Source organism: Oncorhynchus kisutch, linkage group LG5 (genome assembly GCF_002021735.2).
Source record: "Oncorhynchus kisutch isolate 150728-3 linkage group LG5, Okis_V2, whole genome shotgun sequence".
Lineage (NCBI taxonomy): Eukaryota > Metazoa > Chordata > Actinopteri > Salmoniformes > Salmonidae > Oncorhynchus > Oncorhynchus kisutch.
In genome coordinates this window covers 57,572,363-57,595,910 of record NC_034178.2, presented here as the reverse complement: position 1 = coordinate 57,595,910, position 23,548 = coordinate 57,572,363, and the positions used below count along the sequence as shown (strand labels likewise).

Below are 23,548 nucleotides of genomic sequence, written 5' to 3'. Positions count from 1 at the left end.
GTAAGAAGAAAAAAAAGTGTTCCTACATCCCATTTTCTTGAGTTTCTCGTGTTCAGATGTGGATAAGTGAGTTTCCTGCTAGAATAGTATGGCAACTCTCTCCCATTTCATCTTTGCTATTACCTTACTTCTCTTGATGTCACTCCCCAGTCTGTTTACATTGAGACTGATGACCTTACTTCTCTTGATGTCACTCCCCAGTCTGTTTACATTGAGACTGATGACCTTACTTCTCTTGATGTCACTCCCCAGTCCGTTTACATTGAGACTTATGACCTTACTTCTCTTGATGTCACTCCCCAGTCTGTTTACATTGAGACTTATGACCTTCTCTTGATATCACTCCCCAGTCCGTTTACATTGAGACTTATGACCTTGCTTCTCTTATGTCACTCCCCAGTCTGTTTACATTGAGACGTATGACCTTACTTCTCTTGATGTCACTCCCCAGTCTGTTTACATTGAGACTTATGACCTTACTTCTCTTGATGTCACTCCCCAGTCTGTTTACATTGAGACTTATGACCTTACTTCTCTTGATGTCACTCCCCAGTCCGTTTACATTGAGACGTATGACCTTACTTCTCTTGATGTCACTCCCCAGTCTGTTTACATTGAGACTTATGACCTTACTTCTCTTGATGTCACTCCCCAGTCCGTTTACATTGAGACTTATGACCTTACTTCTCTTGATGTCACTCCCCAGTCCGTTTACATTGAGACTTATGACCTTCTCTTGATGTCACTCCCCAGTCTGTTTACATTGAGACTTATGACCTTACTTCTCTTGATGTCACTCCCCAGTCCGTTTACATTGAGACTTATGACCTTCTCTTGATGTCACTCCCCAGTCCGTTTACATTGAGACTGATGACCTTACTTCTCTTGATGTCACTCCCCAGTCCGTTTACATTGAGACTTATGACCTTCTCTTGATGTCACTCCCCAGTCCGTTTACATTGAGACTTATGACCTTACTTCTCTTGATGTCACTCCCCAGTCTGTTTACATTGAGACTTATGACCTTACTTCTCTTGATGGCACTCCCCAGTCCGTTTACATTGAGACTTATGACCTTACTTCTCTTGATGTCACTCCCCAGTCTGTTTACATTGAGACTTATGACCTTACTTCTCTTGATGGCACTCCCCAGTCTGTTTACATTGAGACTTATGACCTTACTTCTCTTGATGTCACTCCCCAGTCCGTTTACATTGAGACTTATGACCTTACTTCTCTTGATGTCACTCCCCAGTCCGTTTACATTGAGACTTATGACCTTACTTCTCTTGATGGCACTCCCCAGTCTGTTTACATTGAGACTTATGACCTTACTTCTCTTGATGTCACTCCCCAGTCCGTTTACATTGAGACTTATGACCTTACTTCTCTTGATGTCACTCCCCAGTCCGTTTACATTGAGACTTATGACCTTACTTCTCTTGATGTCACTCCCCAGTCCGTTTACATTGAGACTTATGACATTACTTCTCTTGATGTCACTCCCCAGTCTGTTTACATTGAGACTTATGACCTTCTCTTGATGTCACTCCCCAGTCCGTTTACATTGAGACTTATGACCTTAAATTCCCGATGATGCATCAATATAAATAAATAAAACCCTGTGCACCATAACAGCCTGCTTATCATGAGCCTAAAAATGAATGAAAGATCAAGAACGATAATAAAGTAAACCAAAGTGGGAAAATACTTTGGTATTTGGACTCCCATGTCAGAGGACTGTCTCTTGCCTCTGGGGTTTGAGGGGGATGAGCCTGTCCGCAGGAGGGGCCCCTCGCTCAGATATGAAAATGCGTGACGTAGTCACAAACGAGACCAGTTGGAACCGAAAATAATAAGGGCGTCTATATCGTTGATTATACACATTGGTTAATTACAAGTGAAAACTATATCAGTCATGCGTGCATATCATGAATCCTCCCCTTGATATGCCCTTCTGTCGCCCCGTTGTCAATGTGTCATTAATCCTTAGCTAATATATATGTTATTAACGTGATGCTACTTAGTGTGTTCATAAAGAACACAGACTTTTGGCTACGCACCCTTGTTCAGCATTGGGGGAAAATAGGGGAGATATTTTACCTATTGCAATGTCAACTGTAACAACCCAACATCTTAACAGCTCGCGGTAACTATTAATTCTGTTAAATCTGATTCAGTGTCTTCCATATTCCCGTTGGAAATGCCTGAGTCTCTCTCGGATGTGAACGACCTCTCGCCGAGGTGGTTTCCCTCTTTCTCCATGACACTGCTTGTGGTCAATGATCCATGTGAGAGCCTGCTCGAGACTTTCCACTGGTGATGTCACCTTTCTTCTGGCGGTATACTCCACTGGGAAGCCCCTTGACTTCAGGTCCTCCTGCGGACAGGCTCATCAGCCGCCTCGTCTGCATGCTTGTATGTAACTGGGCCAAGTTCAGTGTGTGTGTGTGTGTGTGTGTGAGAGAGAGAGTGTGAGAGAGTGTTTCCGTTAGCCGGTAAAAATATATGAAAAGCTGCTAAATAAAATTTGCCCCAAACCAATGTCCGGGAGAATTCAAAAATCCCCTTTACAAAAGAATGATTTTTAGGCTATTCATTGACAAAAACACCAGGTGATGTAAATGTATTCAGAAAGTTTTCAGACTACTTCACTTTTCCCACATTTTGTTACATTACAGCCGTATTCTACAATGTTCCTCATCAATCTACACACAACACCCCATAATGACAAAGTGGAAAAGGGTTTAGACATTTTTTGTAAAAAATAAATAAAACGGAAATATCACATTTACATAAGTATTCAGACTCTTCACTCAGTACTTTGTTGAAGCACCCTTGGCAGCCGAGTCTTCTTGGGTATGACGCTACAAGCTTGGCACACCTGTATTTGGGTATTTCTCCCATTCTTCTCAGCAGATCCTCTCAAGCTCTGTCAGGTTATTTGGGGAGTGTTACTCCACATTTACTTTTCAGGTCTCTCCAGAAATGTTTGATCGAGTTAAGGTCCGGGCTCTGGCTGGGCCACTCACGGACATTCAGAGACTTGTCCTGAAGCCACTCCTGCATTGTCTTGGCTGTGTGCTTAAGGTCATTGTAATGTTGGAAGATGATCCCTCGCCCTAGTCTGAACAGATTTTCGTCAAGGATCTCTGTACTTTTCTCCATTCATCTTTCCCTCAAATCTTGACTAGTCTCCCCATCCCTGTCGCTGAAAAACATCACAGCATGATGCTTCACTGTAGGGATGTTGCCAGGTTTCCTCCAGATGTGACGCTTGGCATTCAGTCCAAAGAGTTCAACCTTGGTTTCATCACACTAGAGAATCTTGTTTCTCATGGTCTGTGCGTCCATTAGGTGCCTTTTGGCAAACTCCAAGCGGGCTGTCATGTACCTTTTCCTGAGGAGTGGCTTCCGTCTGGAAGGTTCTCCCATCTCCACACAGAAACTCAGGTTCTTGGTCACCTCACTGACCAAGCCCTTCTCCACCGATTGTTCAGTTTGGCCGGGCGGCCAGATCTAGGAAGAGTTTTTCTGGTTCCAAACTTCTTCCATTTAAGAATGATGGAGTCCACTGTGTTCTTGGTGACCTTCAATGCAGATATTTTTTGGTACCCTACCCCAGATCTGTGCCTCGACACAATCCTCTCTCGGCGCGAAGGACAATTACTTCGACCTCATGGCTTGGTTTTTGCTCTGACATGTACTGTCAACTGTGGGACCTTATACAGACAGGTGTGTGCCTTTCCAAATCATGTCCAATCAATTGAATTTACAACAAGTGGACTCCAATCAAGTTGTAAAAACATCTCAATGATGATCGAAGGAAACAAGATGCCCCTGAGCTCAATTTTGAGTCTCATTGCAAAGAGTCTGAATACTTATGTAAATAAGGTATCTGTTTTTATTTTGAATACATTTTCAAACATGTCTAAAAACCTTGTGTGTAGATTGATGGGGAAAAACTATTATTTAATCTAGTTTTGAATAGGGCTGTAACGTAACAAAATGTGGAAAAAGTGAAGGGGGCTTAATACTTTCCGAATGCGCTGTATATTTGACTGGTCATGCTTATCGGTCTATAGGTTCATTTACATATTTTCCTTCGTCCTTATGATTTTTATTTAGCCTATCACACTCACAAACCATACAGATACAGAACCTAGTTTGAGTGGAAATTCTGTCAGACCACGGCTTCTCTTGCTGCTAGAGTGAAACATGCTTTTATAAGCCCGATCATTGAGCAACAATTGTATTTCTCAACTGGTATTTCAAGCGCGTTTCCCATTTGCCAGTCAAGTGCTTAGACAACGGCAGCCAAGCTTCAACACTTCACACACCACTTTGCAATGTGAGCTGGAGGCAGTATGCATTTTCTAAACATATACTGAATTGTGTGAAACCTTAATGTCTTGCTACAAAGTAGCCAAGACAAAATCCATTCGGTTTCTATAAAATGTGGAGGACACACATAACTCCCCAACTTCACCATCCCAGAGAGAGAAAGAAGGAGGAATGAGGGAAGAAGGGAGAGATAGGCAGGGAGTACAGGGAAAGACAAGGAAGGGGGGATGGTAGGAAGGACAGGGTAGAGAGCAGAGAGAGGGAGAGAGGCAGTAGAAAGATAGAGAACAGGGGGATGGAGGGAGATGTAGAGAACAGGGGGATGGAGGGAGATGTAGAGAACAGGGGGATGGAGGGAGATGTAGAGAACAGGGGGATGGAGGGAGATGTGGAGAACAGGGGGATGGAGGGAGATGTGGAGAACAGGGGGATGGAGGGAGATGTGGAGGGAGGCAGTGAGCCAGAGAGTTCCCTCTTGGCCCCGGCAGCTACATCTGACATGTGTGTTTGGAAGTCTGGTAGTAACACGATCTACACACACAGACTGGCTATAAAAACACCAACTAACTAACTACAGAACTATACACACACACACACACACAAAAGCTGGCTATAAAAACACTGACTTGCCTAGTTAAATAAAGGTTTAAAAAAAAAACGTTTTATTAACAAATACACACAGAAGAGGGAGAGAGAGAGAGAGACCTCAGCCCAGTGAGGTTAAAATACCAGGAAGTAATACGTCAAGGGAAAACCTTCACAAAGCTCGCTGCCTCTCACTCGCTGCCTCTCGCACGCTCTCAGCCGCTCGCCCGCTCTGCCTCTCAGCCGCTCGCTCGCTCATCCGCCCACCCGCTCTGCCGCTCATCCGCCCACCCGCTCTGCCTCTCCGCTCGCTCACACGCACGCCCCCTGCCTCTCCGCTCGCTCGCACGCACGCCCCCTGCCTCTCCGCTCGCTCGCACGCACGCCCCCTGCCTCTCCGCCCGCTCGCACGCCCCCTGCCTCTCCGCCTGCTCGCACGCCCCTTGCCTCTCCGCCCGCTCGCACGCCCCCTGCCTCTCCGCTCGCACGCACGCCCCCTGCCTCTCCGCTCGCACGCACGCCCCCTGCCTCTCGCACGCACGCCCCCTGCCTCTCGCACGCACGCCCCCTGCCTCTCTACTCGCACGCCCCCTGCCTCTCCGCTCGCACGCCCCCTGCCTCTCCGCTCGCACGCCCCCTCCTCTCCGCACGCACGCTCCCTGCCTCTCCGCTCGCACGCACGCACGCACGCTCCCTGCCTCTCCGCTCGCACGCACGCACGCTCCCTGCCTCTCCGCTCGCACGCACGCACGCTCCCTGCCTCTCCGCTCGCACGCACGCACGCTCCCTGCCTCTCCGCTCGCACGCACGCACGCTCCCTGCCTCTCCGCACGCACGCTCCCTGCCTCTCCGATCGCACGCACGCACGCTCCCTGACTCTCCGCTCGCTCGCTCGCACGCACGCACGCTCCCTGCCTCTCCGCACGCACGCTCCCTGCCTCTCCGATCGCACGCACGCACGCTCCCTGACTCTCCGCTCGCACGCACGCACGCTCCCTGCCTCTCCGCTCGCACGCACGCTCCCTGCCTCTCGGCACGCACGATCCCTGCCTCTCGGCACGCACGCACGCTCCCTGCCTCTCCGCACGCTCCCTGCCTCTCCGGAACGCACGCACGCACGCTCCCTGCCTCTCCGCACGCACGCACGCACGCTCCCTGCCTCTCCGCATGCACGCACGCACGCTCCCTGCCTCTCCGCACGCACGCACGCTCCCTGCATCTCCGCACGCACGCACGCTCCCTGCCTCGAGACGAGAAGCAAGTACAGGGAGTGAACATTTAATAAACAACGGACAAGAAACAGAACACAGACAGCTTCTGACATTAATGCTGACACTGGGATCAAACTGAGGAACAGACAGATATACAAAGTGAAGGATTCCAGGGGAGTCCATGAAGCGCTGATTCGTGTAATGATGGTGACAGGTGTGCGCAATGATGTGCAGCCTAGCGTCCTGGAGCGCCAGAGAGTGGAAGCGCGAGCAGGCGTGACAGAAAACTATTGTTGCATATCCCTGATCACTCCATTGAAGCAACAAAAACACTGGCTTTCACTTTGATCAAAGTGGACAACATCGTTATCATCAACATTGTTGCATGTGCTGTAATGACCATGCAGACTGACCGAAAGTGTCTCGTGGTCAAGCAACAACAAATGAGTTCCTTGAGTGACAAGGTGGGACTAGGTCTGTATGGAAAGTGACATGGAGAGAGTACTACTCAAGTAATGGAATAAACTATAAAAATGGACATAACACACAACGTATCACATTTAACAAATAAAAAATTCTAATACGTTACAGAAGGTAAAGTAAAAACACAAACCGGTCCGTGCATAAATACCGGTATATAGTAAAATACGGTATACCGCCCAGCCCAATCCTACTAAACACACTCACCACTGACATAGCCCTCTCCAGTCTCTAGGACTGTAGCAGTGACTGGGACACTGCAGGACCATAACCCCACTGGCTGCTCTCTCTCTCCCCTTCTCCTCTCCACCTGGGATAGGTGCAAACCCACGCAGCCGTGCAGGCTTAACACTGTCTGTGTGTGTGGCCCTGTCAGAGAGGAGGAAGCCGTGGATAGGGTGCCAAAAGGGCTTAGCCTCTACTATGAATCGTGACTCAGACCAGTTCAACTCTCAGTGCACTCAACCCTAAAAATGAGGAGAGGATTTATGAAGTGAGGAGAGGGGGATTGAAGAGAGGAAAGAGTAGTGGAATAAGAAGAGAAGTGAGGAGAGGGGGATTTGAAAGAGGAAAAATAAGTGTTCAGAGATTTGCCTCTTCAGTTTGCCTCTTCCTAAACACAATCCTTTTGGAGGATATCCTCTATTCTCACCCTCTCTTTTTCTTTTCTCTTGACAATACATACAATCACACACACACACACACACACACACACACAGTTTTTCAGGACAGGAAATAGAAAGCATCAACTGAATGTTAAATGTGTTCCTTGTCAGATATTTTAATTGTCTGTATTGTCTATTTGTTAAATGTTTGAAGTCTTGATATGTGGTGGTTTGTAATGTCTTGTTAATTGGTGTTGGACCCCAGGAAGATTAGCTAGCGTTGCGGTGCTAGCTAATGGGGATCCTAATAAAAATGACAAAATGACAGTGTTGGTGGTGTTAGTTACATGATAAACCAATAATGTAACAAGAGAAGTGCACACATACATACATACATACATACATACATACATACATACATACATACATACATACATACATACATACATACATACATACATACATACATACATACATACATACATACATACATACATACACACATACACACATACATACATACATACATACACACACACACACACAGAGTATGTGGACACCCCTTGAAATTAGTGGATTTGGTCATTTCAGCCACATCTGTTGATGACAGGTGCATAAAATTGAGCACATGGCCATGCAGTCTCCATAGACAAACATGCTCCCGTCAACTGTAAGTACTTGTATTGCGACGTGGAAACGTCTACTAACAACAATGGCTCAGCTGCGAAGTAGTAGCCAACACAACGGGACCATCGAGTGCTGAAGCGCATAAAACGTAAAAATTGTCTGTCCTTGGCTGCAACTATCACTACCGAGTTCCAAACTGCCTCTGGAAGAAACATCAGGACAAGAACTGCTTGTCGGGTACTTCATGAAATGGGTTTCCATGGCTGAGCAGCCGCACAAGCCTAAGATCACACCATGCTCATTTCCAAGCGTCAGCTGGAGTAGTGTAAAGCTCGCCTCCATTCCCTGCAGTGATGAATCACGCTTCACAATCTGACAGCCCGACAGACGAATCTGGGTTTGGCGGATGCCAGGAAAATGCTACCTGCCCGAATGCATAGTGCCAACTGTAAAGTTTGGTGGAGGAATAACGGTCTGGGGCTGTTTTTCCATGGTTCGTGCTAGGACCCTTAGTTCCAGTGAAGGGAAATATTAATGCTACTGCATAAAATGACATTCTAGATGATTCTGTGCTTCCAACTTTGTGGCAACAGTTTGGGGAAGGCCCTTTCCTGTTTCAGCATGACAATGCCCCCGTGCATAAAGCGAGGTACATAAAGAAATGCTTTGTTGAGATCGTGTGGAAGAGAGCCCTGACCTCAACCCCATAGAACACTTTGGGATAAATTGGACCGTTGACTGCGAGCCAGGCCTAATCGCCCAAAATCAGCCCCCAACCTCACTAATGTGCTTGAGGCTGTCCACATACTTTTAGTCATGTAGTGTATTTACAATTAGATACAGCATAGAGGATACTAGCCTATTAATTCATATTGTAGTGACGTACAGTGCATTCGGAAAGAATTCAGACCTCTTGACTTTTTCTACATTTTGTTATGTTACAGCCTTAATGTAAAATGCATTACATATTTTTTTTACGTCATCAATCTACACACAATACCTGATAATGATAAAGCGAGAACAGGTTTAGACATTTTTACAAAATGTATTACAAAAACAAACAAAAATACTTTGCTAAGTACTCGGACCCTTTGCTATGAGACTCGTAATTGAGCTCAGGTGCATCCTGTTTCCATTGATCATCCTTGAGATGTTTCTACAACTTGGAGTCCACCTGTGGTAAATTCAATTGATTGGACATGATTTGGAAAGGCACACCTGTCTATATAAGGTCCCACAGTTGACAGTGCATGTCAGAGCAAACACCAAGCCATGAGGTTGAAGGAATTGTCCTTAGATAAGATTGTGTTGAGACACAGATCTGGGGAAGGGCACCAAAACATTTCTGCACCACTGAAAGTCCCCAAGAACACAGTGGCCTACATTATACTTTAATGGAAGAAGTTTGGAACCACCAATACTCTTCCTAGATCTGTCCGCCCCACCAAACTGAGCAACCGGGGGAAAATGGCCTTGGTCAGGGAGATGACCAATAACCCGATGGTCACTGACAGAGCTCCAGAGTTCCTCTGTGGAGATGGGAGAACCTTCCAGAAGGACAACCATCTCTGCAGCACTCCACCAATCAGGCCTTTATGGTAGAGTGGCCAGACAGAAGCCACTTTCCTCCAGATGCCAAGTATCACATCTGGAGGAAACCTGGCACCATCCCCTCAGGTGAAAGATGTTAGTGGCAGCATCATGCTGTAGGGATGTTTTTCAGCAGCAGGGACTGGGAGACTAGTCAGGCTTGAGGGAAAGAAGACAAGAGCAAATTACAGAGATCCTTCATGAAAACCTGCTCAAGAGCGCTCAGGACCTCAGACTGAGGGAGAAGGTTCACCTTCCAACAGGACAACGACCCTAAGCACACAGCCAAGAGAACGCAGGAGTGGCTTCGGGACAAGTCTCTGAATGTCCTTGAGTGGCTCATCCAGAGCCCGGACTTGAACCCGATCAAACATCTTTTGAGAGACCTGAAAATATCTGTGCAACGACGCTCCCCTTCCATCCTGACAGAGCTTGAGCGGATCTACAAAGAATGGGAAAAACCCCTCAAATACAGGTGTAGCGTCATACCCAAGAACACTGGAGGCTGTAATCGCTGCCAAAGATGCTTCAACAAAGTACTCAGTATAGGGTCTGAACACCTATGTAAATGTATTATTTAAGTTTATTTTTAGTACATTTCCTAAAATGTCTAAAAACCTGTTTTTGCTTTGTCATTATGGGGTATTGTGGGTACATTGAGGGGAAAAAAACTATTGAATCCATTTTAGAATAAGGCTGAAACGTAACATGTAGAAGAAGTCAAGGGGTCTGAATACTTTCCGAAGGCTCTGTATGTGGAACGATGACTGCAACACATGACTTTTCAGAAGGAAAGTCTGGATACAGTCTGTAGGCTGTCATTCCCTTGCCCAAGAGGATCTTCTTCTTCACACACACACACACACACACACACACACACACACACACACACCTCTTAATTAGAGAGACCAGATGCTGGCAGGCTAAACTGAGTAAACACAGCTTGATATGCACAGATATAACCTCCCTGAACCCACTGAAGCTACGCACACAATCTGCATTGCAATACACACCAACTTACACAAATACACACAACTTATACAATGCAATACTAGGGCCGACCATATTTAGTCAACTGGTCAATTGTTTGGTCGCCCAAGATTTTTTTTAGTCGAGCAGTTGCAAATACACTGAACAAAAATACAAAACGCAACATGTAAAGTGTCCCATACAAAATCCCAGGAATGTTCCATATGCACAAAAAGCTTATTTCTCTCAAATTGTGTTCCTTGGTGTCCACATCACCAACAAACAATCATGGTCCAAACACACTAAGACAGCCGTGAAGAGGGCACGACAAAGCCTATTCCCCCTCGGAGACTGAAATGATTTGGCATGGGTCCTCAGATCCTCAAAAAGGTTCTACAGCTGCACCATTGAGAGCATCCTGACGGGTTGCATTACTGCCTGGTAGAGCAACTGCTCGGCCTCCGACCGCAAGGCGCTACAGAGGGTACGACCCAATATATCTATCACTGGGGCCAAGCCGCCAAACCATCCAGGACCTCTATACCAGGCGGTGTCAGATGTAGGCCCTAAAAATTGCCAAAGACTCCAGCCACCCAAGTCAGACTGTTCACTCTACTACCACATGGCAAGCAGTACCGGAGTGCCAAGCGTGTGTCCAAAAGGCTTCTTAACAGCTTCTACCCCCAAGCCATAAGACTGCTGAACAGCTAATAAAACGGCTACCTGGCATTTGTAAAAAGAAATTAAAACATTGAAACGTTAAAAAAAGATACTCGCTGGCTACTCGCTGTTTATTATCTATGCATAGTCACCAACCCCTACCTACATATTACGTCAACTAAAAATTGGTACCCCCTGTATATAGCTTGTTATTGTCATTTTATTGTGTCATTTAATTTCTTTCTTTTTTTAATTCTAAAGACCGCATTGTTGGTTTAGGGCCGGTTCTATTCGGCGCATGTGACAAATAAAATGTGATTTGGCATCTGTCTGATTCATGCCTGTCTCAGTGGTCTAATCCATTGTGGATTCCACGGGGATGGCACATCAGTAATACATTTTCTGTTAATTCAAACATTCCTAATATACCATTTTTGATTGGTTACGTTAATTTCTGTTAATGCATTCAATATCTCATTATTTTACCACTCTCATTGTCGGAGTGGACACATTGTTTGCCCACCGCACCACATAGGCTACATTTGTGAGGAACAAGTTTTGGTTTATTTATTTCCATTTAGGAGTTGTCCATTTATTAACTGTACTTTGTTTGTCGTGCTCCTGTCAATGTTGAGTAAGGATGCACACCTGATTATGCATAGAAGTAGGCCTAGGCTACTAAGTAGGCCTTGCGTACAAATGTAGGCCTAGGCTACTAAGTAGGCCTTGCGTACAAATGTAGGCCTAGGCTACTAAGTAGGCCTTGCGTACAAATGCAGGCCTACAGATAAGCCCATTTGGTGATCTGATAGTATTGTCTTAACTCAACACCACTGTGGAGCTTCTCAACCTAATTTTTTCTTTACCTCAAACAGCAAGTAAACAAAAGTCTGTCATTCGCAGTGTATGTAAAAACAATAGTTCCTCAACGTAGCCTATTTGGAAAATCTTTCCAGCACTGTTTTAATAACCACTCGGTGTGAAAGGGGAAGACAAAAATGGTCTGATCCGGTGTAGTCATAAAATAGGCCTACCTGATTACTTCTTATCCCTTTTGCAAATAGCCTACAGCTGTGTCTGTCTGGAGCAGGAAACTGAGGGTGCAGAGTATTTTATAAGTTTGCTAGCAAGAGCTTCAGGCCAGACCAAGTTGATAATTGATGAAATGTTTCAAGTTCTTTGCAGACAGGTCAAGCGTAGCCAATGTGATATATAGGATTTTTTAAATTTTAAAATCAGGATATTTTCTACCTGCAGGCTGCAATGTTTTTATTTGTTGGCTTTATGTAGGCTATTTTTACATAGTTGGCAATGGCAATAGGAGCTCCTTTTAGAATTTTGATTAACCACATGATAACGATTTCGTGATACGAACACTCATTATAAATTAAATTAAACTGTTCCACAAAAATTTGCATATGAAAATCATAACTGGCACGCATATTTGTAGAAATGGTAAGAAACATTGGCACTCCAAATGGAAAAGGTTGCCGACCACTGGTGTAGCCAATTACCGGTGACTTCAGGAGCTTAACCGCAGAATCTACGAAGGCCAGCAGAAGCAGGAACAGGTTCTTCTGGCTAGGCTATCTCTGGCTCCATCTTGAGCCATATGCGTGTCTTAATTATTTAAATCACAGTGTGCTTAAAGCACCAGACAAGCTCAGTAGCCTACATATAGTTGATTTGATTAAAACACATAGGATGTGTCTAAATGTGACCGACCAGCTCAAAATCAGTCTAATGTAGCAAAATGTTCAATTGTGTTTTTTTTTTTTACATTGGATAAAAGTAGAGACTCAGATACAAAATGTTAAATCATATACACTACAGTTGAGGAACAACAACAATGGGAAAGTAATTCTGATTTGAAAGTTAATACACTTGTAAACTCACTTTTGTTAGAAAATGGCCTTTGAATTTTTGGTACTACTACTGGAGAGCCCTTCTTTGTCTACACCAATTCAGCATTGTTCAGACCCTCTTAAGCTTTAGCCCCACCCATCTCTTTCAGAGTTGATCCAGGTATTCTGTACTAACAGCAGCAGTCAGCCAAGCTAACTTGCTAGCTACTTCAAGACACAAATGAGAGAACAGCTCACTGAACATTACTCACCCTAGCAGAGCTGGTTAGGCTGTTATGTTATCCAGAGCATTGGTGACAGAAACTGTGTTGTCAGATTTAATTTACGAACGGACAGACACTGGCCATACTCAACGGGTGTTGAGCGTTCGTAAATTCAGCAGTTAACCACCAGGTTCAATATTCGCTAGCTAACATTACGCTATAATTAGCCAAGCAAATGGCTCTATGATAAGAATAATAAGATCACACACATAACGTTAGTTAATGAGCCAGCCAGCTAACATTAGCTAGCTAACAGTACACATTAACTTCAAATGAAACCATTTTCTGTCAAAATTTGAAACGTGTAATATCTGAAAATGTAGTTAGCTAGACTATCTTACCTGTATACATCATGGATGGATGCATATCCTGTCAGATGCCATGGTTGCCCTTAGTTTGAAGATGCAATCTAGAGATCAATGTTTTCTCCATCTCCTTAGCTACCATACTTGAATTCCATTGATTTCAAAACACAGCCCTCCAGAGAGTGGAGAGCAACACTTGTGCAGTTTTACTAAGAAATACACTTAAAAAAGCCGCATTAGACAGGATTACCTCGACAAATTGACCAGCTCAAATAGACAGAAGCACGCTATAAGGCAGACCAGTCCAAACTCATCTCTCGGCTGGTCCTGCCCACTCATTACCTCAGCCAATCATGGATAGTGGGAAGGATCCTCACTTTTTCTGTGGCTAAACCAACTATGCTCGTAATTTAACAATGTTATTCATATTTACAGATGGCAAAGATGTTTGTTTTTAAGGCACATGAAAAATTCATTTTGATTAAAAAATACAAGTTTACATTCAAACGGCTATCATGTGAAGTAGTGACCCACAATATACGCCTAGTTTCCCGAAACGGGTCACATATAGGGAAAAATACACATTTCAAAAAACAAATATTTTTATTTTATTTCACCTTTATTTAACCAGGTAGGCTAGTTGAGAACAAGTTCTCATTTGCAACTGCGACCTGGCCAAGATAAAGCATAGCAGTGTGAACAGACAACACAGAGTTACACATGGAGTAAACAATTAACAAGTCAATAACACAGTAGAAAAAAAAGAGAGTCTATATACATTGTGTGCAAAAGGCATGAGGAGGTAGGCGAATAATTACAATTTTGCAGATTAACACTGGAGTGATAAATGATCAGATGGTCATGTACAGATATTGGTGTGCAAAAGAGCAGAAAAGTAAATAAATAAAAACAGTATGGGGATGAGGTAGGTAAAAATGGGTGGGCTATTTACCAATAGACTATGTACAGCTGCAGCGATCGTTTAGCTGCTCAGATAGCTGATGTTTGAAGTTGGTGAGGGAGATAAAAGTCTCCAACTTCAGCGATTTTTGCAATTCGTTCCAGTCACAGGCAGCAGAGTACTGGAACGAAAGGCGGCCAAATGAGGTGTTGGCTTTAGGGATGATCAGTGAGATACACCTGCTGGAGCGCGTGCTACGGATGGGTGTTGCCATCGTGACCAGTGAACTGAGATAAGGCGGAGCTTTACCTAGCATGGACTTGTAGATGACCTGGAGCCAGTGGGTCTGGCGACGAATATGTAGCGAGGGCCAGCCGACTAGAGCATACAAGTCGCAGTGGTGGGTGGTATAAGGTGCTTTAGTGACAAAACGGATGGCACTGTGATAAACTGCATCCAGTTTGCTGAGTAGAGTGTTGGAAGCCATTTTGTAGATGACATCGCCGAAGTCGAGGATCGGTAGGATAGTCAGTTTTACTAGGGTAAGCTTGGCGGCGTGAGTGAAGGAGGCTTTGTTGCGGAATAGAAAGCCGACTCTTGATTTGATTTTCGATTGGAGATGTTTGATATGAGTCTGGAAGGAGAGTTTGCAGTCTAGCCAGACACCTAGGTACTTATAGATGTCCACATATTCAAGGTCGGAACCATCCAGGGTGGTGATGCTAGTTGGGCATGCGGGTGCAGGCAGCGATCGGTTGAAAAGCATGCATTTGGTTTTACTAGCGTTTAAGAGCAGTTGGAGTGTTGTATGGCATTGAAGCTCGTTTGGAGGTTAGATAGCACAGTGTCCAATGACGGGCCGAAAGTATATAGAATGGTGTCGTCTGCGTAGAGGTGGATCAGGGAATCGCCCGCAGCAAGAGCAACATCATTGATATATACAGAGAAAAGAGTCGGCCCGAGAATTTAACCCTGTGGCACCCCCATAGAGACTGCCAGAGGACCGGACAGCATGCCCTCCGATTTGACACACTGAACTCTGTCTGCAAAGTAATTGGTGAACCAGGCAAGGCAGTCATCCGAAAAACCGAGGCTACTGAGTCTGCCGATAAGAATATGGTGATTGACAGAGTCGAAAGCCTTGGCAAGGTCGATGAAGACGGCTGCACAGTACTGTCTTTTATCGATGGCGGTTATGATATCGTTTAGTACCTTGAGTGTGGCTGAGGTGCACCCGTGACCGGCTCGGAAACCAGATTGCACAGTGGAGAAGGTACGGTGGGATTCGAGATGGTCAGTGACCTGTTTGTTGACTTGGCTTTCGAAGACCTTAGATAGGCAGGGAAGGATGGATATAGGTCTGTAACAGTTTGGGTCCAGGGTGTCTCCCCCTTTGAAGAGGGGGATGACTGCGGCAGCTTTCCAGTCCTTGGGGATCTCAGACGATATGAAAGAGAGGTTGAACAGGCTGGTAATAGGGGTTGCGACAATGGCGGCGGATAGTTTCAGAAATAGAGGGTCCAGATTGTCAAGCCCAGCTGATTTGTACGGGTCCAGGTTTTGCAGCTCTTTCAGAACATCTGCTATCTGGATTTGGGTAAAGGAGAACCTGGAGAGGCTTGGGCGAGGAGCTGCGGGGGGGGGGGGCGGAGCTGTTGGCCGAGGTTGGAGTAGCCAGGTGGAAGGCATGGCCAGCCGTTGAGAAATGCTTATTGAAGTTTTCGATAATCATGGATTTATCGGTGGTGACCGTGTTACCTAGCCTCAGTGCAGTGGGCAGCTGGGAGGAGGTGCTCTTGTGTCCCAGAACTTTTTGGAGTTGGAGCTACAGGATGCAAACTTCTGCCTGAAGAAGCTGGCCTTAGCTTTCCTGACTGACTGCGTGTATTGGTTCCTGACTTCCCTGAACAGTTGCATATCACGGGGACTATTCGATGCTATTGCAGTCCGCCACAGGATGTTTTTGTGCTAGTCGAGGGCAGTCAGGTCTGGAGTGAACCAAGGGCTGTATCTGTTCTTAGTTCTGCATTTTTTGAACGGAGCATGCTTATCTAAAATGGTGAGGAAGTTACTCTTAAAGAATGACCAGGCATCCTCAACTGACGGGATGAGGTCAATGTCCTTCCAGGATACCCGGGCCAGGTCGATTAGAAAGGCCTGCTCACAGAAGTGTTTTAGGGAGCATTTGACAGTGATGAGGGGTGGTCGTTTGACTGCGGCTCCGTAGCGGATACAGGCAATGAGGCAGTGATCGCTGAGATCCTGGTTGAAGACAGCGGAGGTGTATTTGGAGGGCCAGTTGGTCAGGATGACGTCTATGAGGGTGCCCTTGTTTACAGAGTTAGGGTTGTACCTGGTGGGTTCCTTGATGATTTGTGTGAGATTGAGGGCATCTAGCTTAGATTGTAGGACTGGCGGGGTGTTAAGCATATCCCAGTTTAGGTCACCTAACAGAACAAACTCTGAAGCTAATGTCGATCAATTGGTCGAAAGAACAGACTCCTAGTCGACGAATATTTTTTCTGTTGTGTCGAGCTCTACACAATACAATACACCCATTCCAATTCGCATACCGTCCAAACAGATCCACAGGTGACGCAATCTCAATCACCCTCCACACCGCCCTTTCTCACCTGGAGAAAATGAACACCTATGTGAGAATGCTGTTCATCGACTACAGCTCAGTGTTCAACACCATAGTGCCCACGAAGCTCATCACTAAGCTAAGGACTCTGGGACTAAACACCTCCCTCTGCAACTGGATCCTGGACTTCCTGACGGACCGCCCCAGGTGTTAAGAGTAGGCAACAACACGTCTGCCATGCTGATCCTTAACACTGGGGCCCCTCAGGGGTGTGTACTTAGTCCCCTTCTGTACTCCCTGTTAACCCACGACTGTGTGGACAAACACGACTCCAACACCATCATTGTTTAACTTGGGTCAAACGTTTCGGGTAGCCTTCCACAAGCTTCCCACAAGTTTGCTGACAACACAACAGTGGTAGGCCTGATCATCGACAATGATGAGACGGCCTATAGGGAGGTGGTCAGAGAACTGGCAGTGTGGTGCCAGAACAACAACCTCTCCCTCAATGTAAGCAAGACAAAGGAGCTGATTGTGGACTACAGGAAAAGGCGTGCCGAACAGGCCCCCATTAACATCGACGGGGCTGTAGTGGAGCGGGTTGAGAGTTTCAAGTTCCTTGGTGTCCACATTACCAACGAACTATCATGGTCAAAACATACCAAGACAATCGTGAAGATGGCACGACAACACCTTTTCCCCCCTCAGGAGAATGAAAAGATTTGGCAGGGGCCCCCAGAACGTCAAAAGGTTCTACAGCTGCACCATCGAGAGTATCCTAACCGGTTGCATCCCCACCTGGTATGGCAACTGCTCGGCATCTGACCGTAAGGCACTACAGAGGATAGTGCAAATGGCCCAGTACATCACTGGGACCAAGCTTCCTGCCACCCAGGACCTATATAATAGGCTGTGTCAGAGGAAAGCCAATAAAATTGTCAGAGACTCCAGTCACCTAAGTTATAGACTGTTTTCTCTGCTACCGCACGGCAAGCGGTACCGGAGCACCAAGTCTAGGACCAAAAGGCTCCTCAACAGCCTCTACCCCCAAGCCATTAGACTGCTTAACAATTCATATAAATCGCCACAATTGTTGGAAAAAAATACTTATGTCATGCACATAGTAGGTGTCCTAACCGACTTGCCAACTATAACCGACTAACTATAGTTTGTTAACAAGAAATTTGTGGAGTGGTTGAAAAACTAGTTTTAATTACTAAAACCAAAGTGTATGTAAACTTCCGACTTACACACACACACACACACACATACATATATACATATATATATATATATATATATATAGTACACACACACACACAGACACACACACAGTCAAAAGTTTGGACATACCTACTCATTCAAAGGTTTTTCTTCACTTTTACTATTTTCTTTATTGCAGAATAATAGTGAAGATATCAAAACTATTAAATAACACATATTGGAATACTGTCGTAACCAACAAAGTGTTAAACAAATCTAAATAACTTTTATATTTGAGATTCCTCAAAGTCGCCACCCTTTGCCTTGATGACAGTTTTGCACACGCTTGGTATTCTCTCAACCAGCTTCATGAGGTAGTCACCTGGAATGTATTTAAATTAAAAAGTGTGCCGCCTTTAAAATAATTTGTGTAATTTGTTTATTTCTTAATGCGTTTGAGCCAATCAGTTGTGTTGTAACGAGGTAGGGTTGGTATACAGAAGATAGCCCTATTTGGTAAAAGACCAAGTTCATATTATGGCAAGAACAGCACAAATAAGCAAAAATAAATGACGGTCCATCATTATTTTAAAACATGAAGGTCAGTCAATCTGGAAAATTTCAAGAACTTTGAAAGTTTCTTCAAGTGCAGTTGCAAAAACCATCAAGCGCTATGATGAGACTGGCTCTCATGAGGACCCCCACAGGAAAGGAAGACCCAGAGTTACCTCTGCTGCAGAGGAGAAGTTCATTAGAGTTACCAGCCTCAGAAAATCTGAAATTAACTGCACCTCAGTTTGCAGCCCAAATAAATGCTTCAGAGTTCAAGTAACAGACACAACTGTTCAGAGGAGACTGCTTGAATCAGGACTTCATGGTCGAATTGGTTGAATTTCTGCAAAGAATCCACTACTAATGGACACCAATAATAATAAGAAGACTTGCTTGGGGCAAGAAACACTAGCAATGGCATTAGACTGGTGGAAATCTGTCCTTTGGTCTGATGAGTCCAAATTTGTGATTTTTGGATCAAACCGCTGTGTCTTTGTGAGACGCGGAGTAGGTGAACAGATGTGGTTCACACCGTGAAGCATGGAGGAGGAGGAGTGGTGGTGCTTTGCTGGTGACACTGTCTGTGATTTATTTAGAATTCAAGGCACACTTAACCAGCATTCTTCAGTGATACGCCATCCCATCTGGTTTGCTCTTAATGGGACAATCATTTGTTTTTTAACAGGATAATAACCCAAAACACCTCCAGGCTGTGTAAGGGCTATTTGACAAAGAAGGAAAGTGATGGAGTGCTGCATCAGATGACCTGGCCTCCACAATCACCCAACCTCAACCCAATTGAGATGGTTTGGGATGAGTTGGACTGCAGAGTGAAGGAAAACCAGCAAAACAAGTGCTCTGCATATGTGAGAACTCCTTCAAGACTGTTGGAAAAGCATTCCTCATGAAGCTGGTTGAGAGAATGCCACGGTGTCGTCAAGGCAAAGGGTGGCTTCTTTGAAGAATCTAAATATATTTTGATTTGGTTAACACTTTTTTGGTTACTACATGATTCCATATGTGTTATTTCATAGTTTTGATGTCTTCACTATTATTATACAATGTAGAAAATAGTAGAAATAAAGACAAACCCCTGAATGAGTAGACGTATCTAAACTTTGACTGGTACTGTACAGATGTCTATATTGTTTTTATTTAAATTGAGCCTTTATTTAACTAGGCAAGTCAGTTAAGAACAAATGTTTATTTACAATAACGGCCTACCCGGCCAAACCCAGGCGACGCTGGGCCAATTGTGCGCGCCTATGGGACTCCCAATCACGGACGGATGTGTTACAGCCTGGATTCGAACCAGGGACTACAGTGACGCCTGTTACACTGACATGCAGTGGTTTAGAACGCTGCACCTTCATATATATATATATATATATATAAAAACATGTACACTGAAAAGCTGACAGCACCCGTTTCTGTTCTGTCTGGAGTACGATGGATTTCTGATTGCGTCTTGAACCAGCAACCCGCATTTACTTTTTGCCACAAAGGTTGAGACCATTTAGCAGAGGGGCGAAATACGCTGAAGAGGTTAGCGGCTGTGTTCTGACAGTTGTCCAAGATGAGAATACCCAGCAAATCAACATAGACAGACAGGCAGACACACAAAGCACTATGCATGTATGCAGTGTCCTTGACTCTTATTGATCGGGTTGTGTCATATTTATCAAGCTAACAGACATGACAATTAATATTCTCTCAGTTAAAGAGATGAATGAGACACTGCAATTATGGCACAGTATAAGGCTATCCCACTGTAATGGTATAGTTACAGATTATATAACAGACTGCTATATCATGTTTTTACAGCATTAAATACAGCTTACATAGTACTCAGTAAGTTAAATATGCAACAACAACAAAAATATCAGTGAGGCTGTTCCCCATTGCTTAGCCAGGGAAAGGATGAAGGTGTGATATATAACCAGAGGAGGCTGGTGGGAGAAGCTATAGGATGGGCTCATTGTAATGGCGGGTATGGAATTATTGGAACAGAGTCTAATATGTGGTTTCCATAGGTTTGATACCGTTCCATTTATTCCATTCCAGCCATTACAATGAGCATGTCCTCCTATATTTCCTCCCACCAGCCTCCTCTGTATCAAGCCTACAGTAAGATTATATATTTTCAGTTCACTGCAACAGTCACACCTAGTCTCGAGTGAAGGGGACTGTGTCTATCTACGGGGATAAAAGCCAGCTTTAAAGCTTGTGCGTGTTGCTGTGCCCGAGGGAGATCCACCTGAATGTTCCGGTGACAAAAATACAGCAATAATAGCCGTGGCCCTGCCCTTGGCGGGGGAAATGACAGCAGGGGGAAATAACAGCCAGATGCCCTCCTTTAGAGGTCACACAATCTGAAATGTCGTCACGAGCAGATATTGCGGGGTCTCCCTTCTCTGTAGAAAAGCGCACTAGCACGAGGACACACCCAGAAAAAGGAGTGCGAAGGGAGGAGAGGAGGAGACGAGAAGAGAGCTGATTACGTCCCTTGACATAATGTAAGAAGGGTTGACTTTTCAAAGCACTTATTACTTAACAGAGGTTGTCTCTCCTCTTTCTAAGCTTAAGCTAAAACCTTATATTATGTTTTGCAGTCAACAAGCACAGCCATTCACTACACATGAAATGTAGAATCTGAACTACGAAAAATAACCACTGGATTAAGCTAAACCTGCATAGCCAGTAATGCAGAGACGCATACATATACAAGCAAAAGTTTGCACACACACACACGAGATGACCCCTGATTATAGCCCAAAGGCCGGGAGATAGCGATATAGTGTTGTTTCATTTTACCATCCAAAGGGAATCCATGCAGCTGGCTATACACTGGTATCCCCCTTGGAACGGTTCGTTAATAAAACATTCTCCATTCAGGCTGCAAAGGATTCAATTTCCTCCTTAATTCGCTATATGGTAAGAAGGTGGGGAAAAAAGGGAAAAATATGCTTACTTTATTAAACACCATTTTCCACCACCATGCTACAGTGGCTAATGCTAGTCCCGGATTTTGTGTACTGTGTTCAGTGAATCAGGTTACAGCAGACAGTTTTTTCACCCCTGGTCTGATTGGCTGAATGCCCCCCCCCCACCCCACCCCCACCTTCTCCCATTAAATCGAGTTAAGGAGGAAATGTACGGTTTTGCAGCCTGAATGGAGAATGTTTTATGTATAAACCGGTTCAGAGGAGATATGAGTGTAAGGCCAGCTGCATGGATTCCCTTTGGACGGTAAGATGAAACCACTCAATATCGCCACCTACTGGGCTTTGGGATACCCCGATGACAGATGCGCATTGCTGTCAGTGACATGTCCCACGATTAAAACTATTGGATAAACCCAGGGTCGCATTAAATGCTTCTTCACATGCACAGTAACGTATTTCTAATGAGAGAAACTGTTGCGACAAACACTCTTTGGTGAAGGACAGACTCCATGTCTAAACACGCTAAATCTCCCCCCATTACACAGCAATTCGGTTTGGGGAAATGAAAAAAGGATGCGGCTCATCAACAGCTGTTCCCACCTAGAAAACATCCGTGTTTATGATCAAACTGGGAGGACTGTTTATTGAAACTTGATTATGTTCTCATCCAAGTAGGACTAGCTCTGCAGACAACAGGCAATTTGTTGACTTGATAAAGCCAATACAATAACACACCCAACCATTCATTCATTCACACACCTGTGTGGTAGAGAGGCACAGTCCTTACCCGGATGCTGAGGGTAGTCAGACGGCAGGAGAAGGTCTCAATGAGCGCTGTTTTCCTTTGCTCAGCTCACCTCACTAACACACAATCACTGTCTCCACCAGCGGGTAAATCCAGTGTCCCGTATCTCAGACAGAAAAAAACTGTCCTCTTCCGCTTCGGTCAGAGCTGGGTTTTGCAAAAGGTCTTTCAGTGAGTAGCCTAGCCTACAGTTTGACATAGGAAAACAAAACTAAAAAAACTAAATCAGTGGCTATATTATGCCGTTGAGATGGAAAGAGAAATGGATTTGCCCCTATGCGTTATTTGGCATAAATGTGCGTGCTGGATGGATCTGTAGAAGTGCGAGCTATAGCCTACGGTTTTGTTTTGTTTTGTTCCCCATCTGGGCTCCAATTTGACAACTGTGACATTACACAGTGATGGGCTTGATCGCGGCACTTTACAGACGTGTTTTAGATATCAGTAACTCTACATTAAGTACATGATAAACTAGAGCAACACGTTACGAGTCCCGAATGTAGACCAACTTCTGAGATTTCACTTCGAAAACTAACACCCTTCCTCTACAAATAGAAGGAAATGATCGCACAGAGGAAGGATCTGCTCGGTCCGAAAGCACAGCAGCAGACCCAATAGATTCACTTGCAAGGTTTCTTGTTTTGTCTAAATTGTGAGTTGGTTCCGGGTTCACGTACATCCGCGGTAAATGTACAGATAAACGTGACCTATCCCCAGACTACTGAAAAATCAGAGCGTACCGATCGGTTCACCGATTTCCGTGGCTGGAAAAACGAGAGAGAGATGGATACAGCAGTGTCTGGTGCGAGCGTCGCCGGGGAGAGAAAGAGAGGGAGGGATCAGCTCGGGATTACCCATTTAAAGCTAGAATCCTTAGTTGCTAAATACATTTTTGGATTTATTAAGGCATGACATATATCAATTGATTCTTTAATAATGTAATTCATGAATGCCTCATGAGCTTAGTTCAACTGTCGTACCCCATTAGAACCCAAAATATAAGCTTGTAGCCGAAAAACATTGTTGAAACTATAATTTTGATATCATCAGTCCT

At 44.8% G+C, this 23,548-nt stretch overlaps 1 protein-coding gene across 1 annotated transcript in view; it reads right to left on the bottom strand.

Annotated features, from left to right (window-relative positions):
* The window catches only part of LOC109891301 (plasma membrane calcium-transporting ATPase 4-like), a 150,417-nt gene extending 127,112 nt beyond the window's left edge, over positions 1-23,305 (bottom strand). The window contains 1 exon segment of the mRNA XM_031825486.1: positions 22,477-23,305. The gene's annotated coding sequence lies outside the window, so the exon portion shown is untranslated.
* Positions 23,306-23,548: the final 243 nt, after the last annotated feature.